This window comes from Crocodylus porosus, unplaced genomic scaffold (genome assembly GCF_001723895.1).
Source record: "Crocodylus porosus isolate Cpor-Errol unplaced genomic scaffold, CroPor_comp1, whole genome shotgun sequence".
Classification (NCBI taxonomy): Eukaryota; Metazoa; Chordata; order Crocodylia; family Crocodylidae; genus Crocodylus; species Crocodylus porosus.
The window spans coordinates 68,883,539-68,893,741 of NW_017728947.1; the positions used below are offsets into that span (position 1 = coordinate 68,883,539).

The following is a 10,203-nucleotide window of genomic DNA, read 5'->3' on the forward strand; positions in this document are numbered from 1 at the left end:
TGCTGGGATCCTATGACCCCAGCTGAGTTCCTGCCCTTTGGGCAGGGGGCTGGACTCGATGATCTCCGAAGGTCCCTTCCAGCCCTAATGTCTATGAAATCTATGAAATCTGTTGGTCCGGGCATGTGTCACGTTTCAGTTTGGGCACTTAACCTTGCAACAAAATGCAGACTAGTTTGTGTTGCACTGGGCTGTCAAGGCAGCACTCTGTAACATGGAAGAAAAACAGCTGCTCCTAAACATGTAACCCCATGAACGGTATGGGGCAGAGGGGATTTTTTAATAGGAGGTTTCAGTCTCTGGTGATATGAGTGCTTTCATTACTGTCAGGTTTTTTGTGATTGGGCCCTGGGAGAGCCACACACTTTAGCATTTTCACCTGTGTTTTTAATATTTTTGTAAGAAAGTTTTTAAAAGTCAAAAGTCTGTCTGGCTTTCTCACATGTGTGCATACACACACACACACACACACACACACACCTGGCTGATCCCCAAGTGTGGACTGTAATGCTAGAATTACTGCTGAGAAACAGATCAAGCAGAAAATCTATTAGTAATTTAAGGGGGAACTCGCAGTGCCAAAAGGGACTTTGTTTAAAAGCAGAAGGTGTTGAATCTTAAGGTGTTACAGAAAAATATGTTAAAAAGAGATTGATGAAGATCATTTAGAAACTGAAAAAGCTAAGGGAAAGGATGTTTTATGCTAGATTCACTTGAAGAGTGATATTGAGGAAACTGTTATGGCTTGTTGCATATGTCAAAACACAGGTCAAGTCGCACAAAAGAATGCATAGTGTTGACTCGGAAATAAATGAACTCCTGGAATAAAAGAGGCATTGATTTTTTTGCTGTTGGCTAGGAGAAAAACTAGTTACCCGTCCCAAACTATTATTCTCACTTCCCTTAGATATATTTTTACTAGATACTTGAGCTGAAGAGGTAATGTTGCACATCAAATCTAATTTTACTATAACTAGTATAGCTGAAAGTCACATCTGGCCTGTGCTTAAGCAGTTTGTAGTACAATATGGTTTTGGACACATACTTCTTAGCCTCCATTACTAATAATTTACCCTAGAGACTTGTGCAAAATAATCAGAGGTCTATGAAAACAAGTTGTAGAGTCGGATTCTGACCCGTATTTATTGCTGTTAAATTTCAGAATGGTTACAGTGAAGCATGGTTTGTGACCAGATGATATACTGTTCACTAGAAGAATGACAAGAATTCCTACACACCGAGGGCCCCTCTACTTGTGCAGGAAAAAGTGCAATGAGACCTAATGCATGACCCATACAATGGTGCCTCCTACCATGCCACATGTTACTGTGTGATCATGAATCAGATCCCACCATGCCTTATTGCCACTGCAGGGGGAGCCTGAGATCACCCTTCAACTCTTCACTTCTTGGTCTGGGCAACTGCCAGTGCAGGGGGAGCCACTTGGGGGGCCCCCCCCACAGTGGCAAGAAGCAAGTTCCTGCAGCAGGGAGCCCCCTCATTTTATGGGGCTCCCAGCCATAGAGACACAGGTTACATGTGTAAATTAAAGATGAATAGAAACCAGCTATAAAGTTATTACATATTTTTCAGCAATAGCTTTAAAGCTGGTTGTAGGTGCCCTAATTAATTTGCACACTGTAACAGACAGCCTAGGCTCTCTGTTACTTTAAGAGGAGAAGCAGCCCAGCGAGGGAACTCTGCAGGCTAGGCAGGGGTCATTAGTTGCCAGTTGCAGGGGCAACAGAGCTAATGAAGCAATTAGCAGTTGGCCCAGACAGTCACCTGACTGGATGTAAGGGGAGGAAAAGGCCTCATTAGTGCCCAGAGGGGCACAGCTACAGGGGTCAGAGATCCCAGTGCCAGAGGGGGCACAGCCACAGAACTAGTGGCAGAGAAGGTGCTGCCACAGGGAGGCCAGGGGCCCAGTGACTGGGAGGGACAAGCAAAGCTAGTACTTCAAAGCCAGGTCCAAGTCAGCGGGCCTAGTGTAGAAGGCCTAGCTTGATTAAAGGGGCAGAGGCTGAGGAGGCCAAAGCCCCAGTAGAGGGATAACACCTCTATGTGAGGCATAGGGCATGGTAGGGGAAGGATTTGGAGCCACACAATTAGCCTTTAAGGCTTTGGGTGCCCTGCTGGGCACAGTTGACTGCAAAGGCCCAGCCAGGGGCCTGGGACCAGTGAGACTGAGGCTTAGCAAAGGCCTGTGGGCAGCCTCCCCATATATTATAAATACCATCAAGGCAGGGCAGGAGAGACAGAAGGGGTGCCCTAGTGGCAAAGCAGAGCACAGTCACAGAACCACTAGGGGGGATCACAGCCACCCCGGGGACCTTGATGTGTTATACACATGTAGCCAGTCTAAATTAATTGTGCGGTTCACCAAGGAATTGTCTAATACTTAGAATGTGTAGAGGGCGGCCTTAGAAACTAATGCCAGATTTACTGGAAACTTACAGATAGAAAGAGCAGTAATTTCACAAGGTAGCTCTGTGGCTGTGTGAGGATGTCACTCCATGTGGACATAAACTAGTAAGAAATAAGTGACAATTATTCAATCTCCCAGAAGGGAAATAGGTAAATACCAGTGTGTTGGACATTTTGTCAGAGAAAGTTTCAGAAAGGTAACAGCTCAAGCAATAAAGTGATGTGGCCTAGCCATGAATTTGATAGCCCATGGATAGACCTGCTATGCCCCAACTAATGTGGTACCAATTTCTTGAAGGAGACTTAGACATGGAATAGTGCAGGGTACTTCAGAACCAAATTGGATGTGGCTAATTAGTTCAGTTAATAGATGTTATCAGTATTTGAAATTCAGTGTTTGTCAGTTGTGGTGGTACTGATGGGTTTTTTTGCCTAGGAAAGGAAGATGTGGAGAAATAATGTCCTTAAGGGTTCCAGTAAGAGCCACAGGGAACTGTTGCCAGTACAATCCTTTACTGGGGTACTTTGGGATTGAACACAGCAACTCATCTGATTTTGTATCTAGCAAGCTTTATTCATAATCCCAGACTAACACAGAGATTTCTTCCCCATATATATTTCTTCCCCATAAATATATCATCAATTAACTGAACTAATATATATGGCAAAGAAATGTTAGTTCTGAGGGTTATGAATAAAGCTGAGTTGTCATGTGCCAGTCTGAGCCCCCATTCCTGCTGCCCTGCCCTGGGCCCCTGCCAGCCCTGTCCCCGTAGCACCAGTGCAGGCTCCATGCTCATACCCACCCACTCACTCACTGCCACTCACCACTTCTCACCACCACTGCTGCTTCACTGAGTGCTATAGTGAAACTGGCTCAGCGCTAAGTGAAACCAGGCACTAATTTTAAATAAGTGTTATAGCGAAATAGCGCTAAGTGAAACTGTGTTAAGCAGGGGCTGCCTATATCCCTAATCCACCGGAAAAATATTTGCAGTGAGACAGCAGACAGTCTCCCATATAAACAGCTAGCTGTCAGAGAGTTCAGGTAGCCCCAGGAGCCCAAGCTGTATAGGGAGGAGATGGGATATTCCTCATAAGGACATTCAAAGTCATCACTACAATCTGCAGGTTAATGTCTGGGAGCTGGCTTGCTGCCAACCTTTGTGACCACACTTGGAGAGTTCAGTGTGAGAACCTCTTCAGAACTGAATCCTGTGTGGTTCACACGCTTATTCTTTTCTTTACATTCCCCAAAATCTTTTCCATTACTAAATATTTCAGTCATATTCTATCTCTCTGTTTCAGATTACTCTTCCTCAGCATTAGCTTCCAGGCTAAAAACCATTTTCTACCAATATTTGTAACCTTGCTAGATCCCTTTCCTTTATTTTCAGCGATGCTTATGAGATATATTATCACATGTGAATTTGACCAGCATGCATCATTCTTACAGTTCATTAATAAAGCTGTTCAATAAAACGGGGCTAAGACAGAACCTTTTGACATAGTGATATGTAGTACAGCTTGATGCTATGCCATTTATCATTACCCTTGTTTATGGTTTTACAGCCAGTTTTCAATTTCTGTGACTTGCATATGCAAGGCAATTTGAATGGATTTTTCAAGAATGAGTCTTTTGTGATTGTCTTGAATGCTTTGCTAAGATTAGATGCAACGTTCTGTTCTTCATTCTCTGCATCCACTAACTTTATTTCTAGAAAAAAAACCTTTGTGTGTAACATGATTTGTTTATCATTGTTCAAATCTACTTTCTGGTTCATTTAGTTCACTCTTGCATTGAATTTGATTATACAACACTTTTCTATTTTTCCCCAAAAAACTTGTTTCCTGGCTTTTTTGGATGACTTCTTTAATACTCACATCTTGTTAGTTTCTTAGAGAAAACATTATTTTATCAACTATGTTCTTGTGGTATCCCACTTAGTTATTCAATTCTAATTGTCCCAATTTGGATTCAAAATTAATTCAGAGTAATGGGATGGTTGGTGAGAGGTTTGATCCATCAGTGTTTAGTTTTGGCCCAAATAAAATAATGTTTAGTTTGGCCATTAACTTAAAAATGCCAAGATAAAGTCATTAAATAATATGGTAGATGCAGTAGGTATTGTTATTTGTTCACCTATCTATTTGTAAACATTTGGCACTCCAAACCTGCTTCTACTAGCGTATGCCTGGTTACATGACATTCCAAACTCATCTCCTATCTGAATTTCCTTTATTGCTACCTTGAGTAATAAATACCAGTCTGAGATTCCTTGCAAATATTAATTTTCACTGTGGAAAAAGCCAAATTATTATGGAACTTGTTTTTAAATGAATTCTTTCACCCTTATATCTCATTAGGACCTTTTACCAAAGTGATACTTCATTTTAAGACAATAGGGGCTATTCTGTTTGGCAAACATGCCACAAGCTAAGATCTGCACCCTTCCTGAGTATCACACTGGTCTCCTTCTTTTGCTCAATTTGCTGCTCTGCTTTCTGCTCCCTGCCAATCTGGCACTTTTCCCTGCTCCCTCCTTGTTATGCTGTGTGTTGCACACTGGCTGGCTGCCTCACTTTTGGCATATGTGCCACAGATTGGCCATTCCTATTTCAAGACATGGCTGTATGTTTATGGGCAGGGAGGAAGAATGTATACAGTTAGAACATGGAACCTAAAAATTATGGTATACAAACCCATTCCAGTGTTGCATGGTCTTGCATAGGCTTACTATACCAATAGTTTTCTAGATGCAAATTGGAAATAAAACTACTTTGGCCCCCTATCAACATTTCACACAAACTTGTGGCAGGCTTAAAATTATATTTAAAGATCATTTTTTGATGAAAAGGAATGGTCACTTGCTTCTGCTGCTGCTATTTTATTTTGCTGGTTAGGTGTAATGAGGTCTCACAAAGGCCCAAATAAAAGCATCATTGCAAGCTTGATCATTAGTCCTTTATATTTGTGAATCCTGTTCACTTCCTGCTCTGCTTCCTTCCTTATATAAAAGACTGTGAGCCAGGGAATGGAGCAGTTCAAGCTGTGCAGCCATAAGAGCTAGGAATACTTAGGCTGGGGAGTGGTACTAGATAGCTCTCAGTGGGAATGAAGCAATTTGCCTGGAAGGGTGTATGTACACGCCACATTTTTTGCCTTTTCATGCACTGCAACTGTGTGTCTGTTTGCACAAGCGGGATTTCCACACTTTAAAAGTCTTTCCTGTGCATTAAAGTAAAACTCCTCAGACGTAGTTTAATTTGGTTCACTGGGAATTAAAGCGTCACATCCATGGATTCGTTGCATGCAAACACAAAGGCACTCAAAAACGTGTAATTAGAAACTATAGGAAGAGACTGAGGGAACCAGAGCTCTATGTACAGAAGGTGAAAGAAGGAATCCCTACAAAGGGACATAGATAAACAGTTATAGGTGAACTTCAGTAGGACGTTGTCCAAGGAGTGGAATATACTCACTGGGCCCTTCCCACAACAGTTCAGGCTCCAGTTCAGCAAGATAAGCCAGGTTCCCTTTAGCTCAACGATGCTCAGAATATCAGGCTTTGTCTGTGCTACTGAGCACTGGGATGTGTTTTGGTGCATGATGTACTTAGATTGTGTACCAGGGGAAGCTAATCACAGGAGACTGTTTGCACAGAGACAACTGTTGGACATTTCTGCCCAGAGTTGCAGGGATAGGAGTACCCATCTCCTGACCTGTGACCTAAGGCAAACTAGAATCTGACTAAAAATTACTCTCACAGAAGCATCAAGTAACCGGTGACTAGATGGCTCTTTACGATGAAACAGTGGTTCATGGGGCCCAGGACAGACTAAGAATCTTCAGCAGCCTATATGAATAGTCCTTATGAAAATATTTTTCTTTCTAGATTTTGCGCAGTACTTTTTTATTCCTCAATTGAAAAGATCCTGTGAACCATCCTAAAGTATCTGAGTTTACTTCAGAAGTCTAGAGCACAGAAAATGTATAGTGAACAGATAAATATAGACTTCAATGCACTAGACTTTCATGACCAATATCTCAGTACATTACATCTCCCTTTAACCAGATAGGGATTGTTTTGTGGCTAGAATAGTGGCTACATATGCTAGGGGCTAATCTCTTGAATGAATTGGAATTCCATTTGTTTTATTATTTCTAAAGCTTTTACATTTCATGAGCCTGCTGTGATTCAAAAGTGTAAGTAGACAAGCTGATACTGTCCGAAGTAAATATTACAAAAATTCTTTGTAAAGAAATTAATTACTGATGTTTTCTTCCATTTAGAATAAGATTTCCAGTATTTTAGAAGTATGATTTACGCAGATAATTAGAATTAATAATATTTCAAGTTTTCAATGTGGCTTTCAAAAGCATTGATTTTGATACTCTTTTGTGTTTATATGAACACATATATTAAATATGGAAGTATTTGAATATTTTAGTTTTCCAACATACTAACATATTTAATGTGTAAAGCTATTGAGCCACAGCCATTGTTTCTTGATTTTTTGTTTTCTTCCCTGAGGGATAACAGAACTATTTTCAGTTGAGGGGAATGAAAGTGGTGTTGTGCAGGGTCATTTCAAGCTACCTTCTCCCTTCCCACACCTCCCTCCTACCCCCTGCAGCTAGATTCCTACAAACATTAGCAGTGCAGTCAAATGGTGAAGGCATCCTAATAGATTGGTCTTAGCATAAAACTAAGAGGAAGAGGCCCCTAGATTATTTTTAGCTCCCTCCATGTCCCTATTTATGTCACACTTTTTGCTGAGGGATATTGCTTACCTTACCTCACTGTTGTGTAAGGATTTTGCTGTTTATAAATGTTTCCAGGAAACAAATAAAAAGCTCCAGTTGCTGCTATCAGTGACACATAGGTCTAAATCAAAAAAGGCACCTAAGTATAACTTCTAGATCCTCAAAACTCTTATCCAGCTGCTGTATAACTCTGGATGTATCTAAAACATGTAGGCAATTGAAATTTCTGTCAGTAGAGCTCCCTAAGCACTTAAGGACACAGATGTAACAAATCTGACCACAGAAAGCAGTTTAAAGCTGTGACCAAACACAAGTGCACAGCTGCAGACAGCTTAAAAAATGGCCAATCAGGTGAAAATATGACCCTGTGACAGGTGTACTACTCTCGGAGCCTCTCTGGAAGTGTGGCTCTGCCCTCCTGCAATGGGCCAACCACCTGCTTACTCGCCTACCATGCCTTGATCTTATTTTGATTAACAGATGATTGTAATCAGCTGGAGGCTGCCCATTTCTACGCGCCCCAATGACGGGGGGCGCTATCTGCAGCTCCTTTTCCTCCCCTACACCACAGCCCAAGCCTCTCAGATGGTGCTGGTGTGATCTGACCGGGGCCCTGTTATGTCTCAGCCCTCCTCTCTCTCGGGGCTCCTCGCTGCCCCGCCTGTCTCTCGGGGCTAGTCCAATGCACCCCGCAATATACTGCACCTTCTCCAGCGCCAAGAACCCCCACACTACTGGGGAGTCCCCGTGAGGCCTCCTCCAGTCCCTAATAGCCTCACCCGGTCCTCCGGTAAAACAGTGAACATAAAACACAAAGCCCCTGGGCTACAATATAAAAGCTAGACCATCCTGGTCAGAAGAAAACAATAGTACATCCCTACCAGAGACAGCGAGCACACCAATCCCCTCAGCAGGACCTAGGGACCGCTCCTGCCACCCGGGTTCACTTCTTTGTGCTGGCCGAGTTCCTACTCCCCCAGCCGCCGGAGGAAAACTGCCCTCCTGGCCTCCTGCCTGGGCTTAAGAAGGGCTAAGCTCCGCCCCTTCCTGTCTCTATGTTTACCCTGGTTGCCCTAGCAACCGGCACCTGTGCAGTCCTAGTGACTGGCAGCTGAACTTCCCTCTTTCCACCACCAGGGGTCTCCCCTGAGCCGTAGTTGCAGGGCACCTACAAGCTCTGTGACAGACCCCTCTTTGCATGCGGTGTTAGATGCAGATGTTTCAAAATAGATCATCTTCTGTAACTTGTCTGCCTGCCTGCCTGCCAGCCTGTCACTTTTTTCAGAATGGGCAGGGGAGGTTAGAAAGGGAATGGAGGGAGTTTGGTCTGGGGGGAGGTGCTGGTGGGCAGGAGTTTTGGAGCCCACCCCATCCTCCAGAGTCATCTGGAGAACCCCTAAAATGAGTTCCTTCTACTCCCTTCCCATTCTGAAACAGGGACAGACTGGGAGAGAGGAGGGACCATTGCTAGGGGAAACTGGCTGCAGGCTCCTAGCCAGCAGCTAGATTCCCCTCTGCCCTGGAACCAACAGTGAACTTTTGTTTGTTCCAGGGGATCGTAGTAACTTGGAACAATTCCTGCAATGTGTTCTCAGTTATAGTGAGGAGCTTCACTGCTGTCTGCACCCTTAATGTCTCTTGCTAAACATGTCCATAGCTACTTCAGACATCTACACTTAGATGATTAGGTTATGATTAGACTCACAAATGAGGGCCACAGGCTAGGCTTTAACCACCACGCTATAGAGTATTTTTGGGTTGGGCTGCCTTAATCTCTCCTATTAGGTTATTCTGCTTAACATTAAAATAGTTGAGTATGTATTGTGCTAGAGTATGCATCTGTGTATATGTGTAGCCTGCTGGTTAGGGTATCTGTTTGGTGACGAGAGACTTGGATCCCAGGCCCTGCCTTAACATGTATTTTTCATAAACTATTAAATAGAGTAAGGAATGAAACCTAGGTATCCTCTCTCAAACCTTGTGTCCTATCCACTATGCTTCAGAGTTCTGCTCAAATACTCTTGCTGGTCCAATGTATCTTTAATTATTCTATGCAAATTAGAACAGGTTCAACTGGGGGATTTAAGAAAATCCAAACAAATACTTTATAGCTTTGTGATTACAACAGTTACCTAGTAAGTGGGAGAAGGTTTGTATTCCTTCAGGCCAAAGAGGGAATTGAATCCTGGTCTTCCATATCCTGAGTGAGTGCTCTAACACCTCAGTTACTGGAGAAGGGTGGAAAGCTACCTTCTCCAGTTGTGTTTTTTAAGGAAAGTCTGATGTAGGTACCTAACTACAGGAGAAAGTTCTTGGGGATGGAGGTGTCCCTGCTTAGATCTCAGCTATAACAGTTATTAAGACACAACTCTGGACTTAGCATTTCCTGTTGGCTAATTTAGGTAGTTTTCTGCTTAGCGTGCTAGCCACTGGACGCACTTACATGAGATGTTTACTGCAGAGGTAACCAATTAGCTCCACAGTAATACAGAGTATTTGCAAGTCCTATCCTGCTGTGGATTTTTTTCTCTTCATCAGTGCATATGTAGATGTGGCTGGCTAGAGCATGAGGGTGGTTCAGTGCAGAGGCTGCTTGCAGGCTGGTTTCACACTGAAGCACCCTCATGCCCCAGCCAGTCCCTCTGCAGCACGTTGACCTGGTTTGGAGCAGCCCTGTGGTTGCAGACTGATCCCGCAGAATCTCTTAACTCCCCCTCTCACCAACCCAGAACTTTGAAGTGGAGTGAAGAACAAAGATGTACAACATTTTTTCTCTGTTACTCAGTTTCCTAATATTGGGCCAGGAGAATCTGCAAGTTTTTATCTTACCTAAGATAGATCACATATTCAGGCTCATTTTACAGAACAGTCACCTCCGTTTTCTTGTGCAGGGGACTGGGACTTCCGCGCTGTGATGCCAGACGGACTCAAGGGGAATGCCTCCAGACCTCAGGTTGGGGAGGACCGGGTTAGAGAGCTTCTGGAGGGGCTGGATGTGTTCAAGTCAG

The 10,203-nt window shown here is 43.4% G+C and overlaps 1 long non-coding RNA gene across 1 annotated transcript in view; it reads right to left on the reverse strand.

The window, feature by feature from the left end:
- The window catches only part of LOC109321632, a 17,171-nt gene extending 8,499 nt beyond the window's left edge, over positions 1-8,672 (reverse strand). Inside the window, exon 1 of the long non-coding RNA XR_002104117.1 lies at positions 8,563-8,672. This is a non-coding gene — a long non-coding RNA (uncharacterized LOC109321632). The remainder of the gene's footprint in view (positions 1-8,562) is intronic.
- Between the last annotated feature and the right edge of the window lie 1,531 nt (positions 8,673-10,203).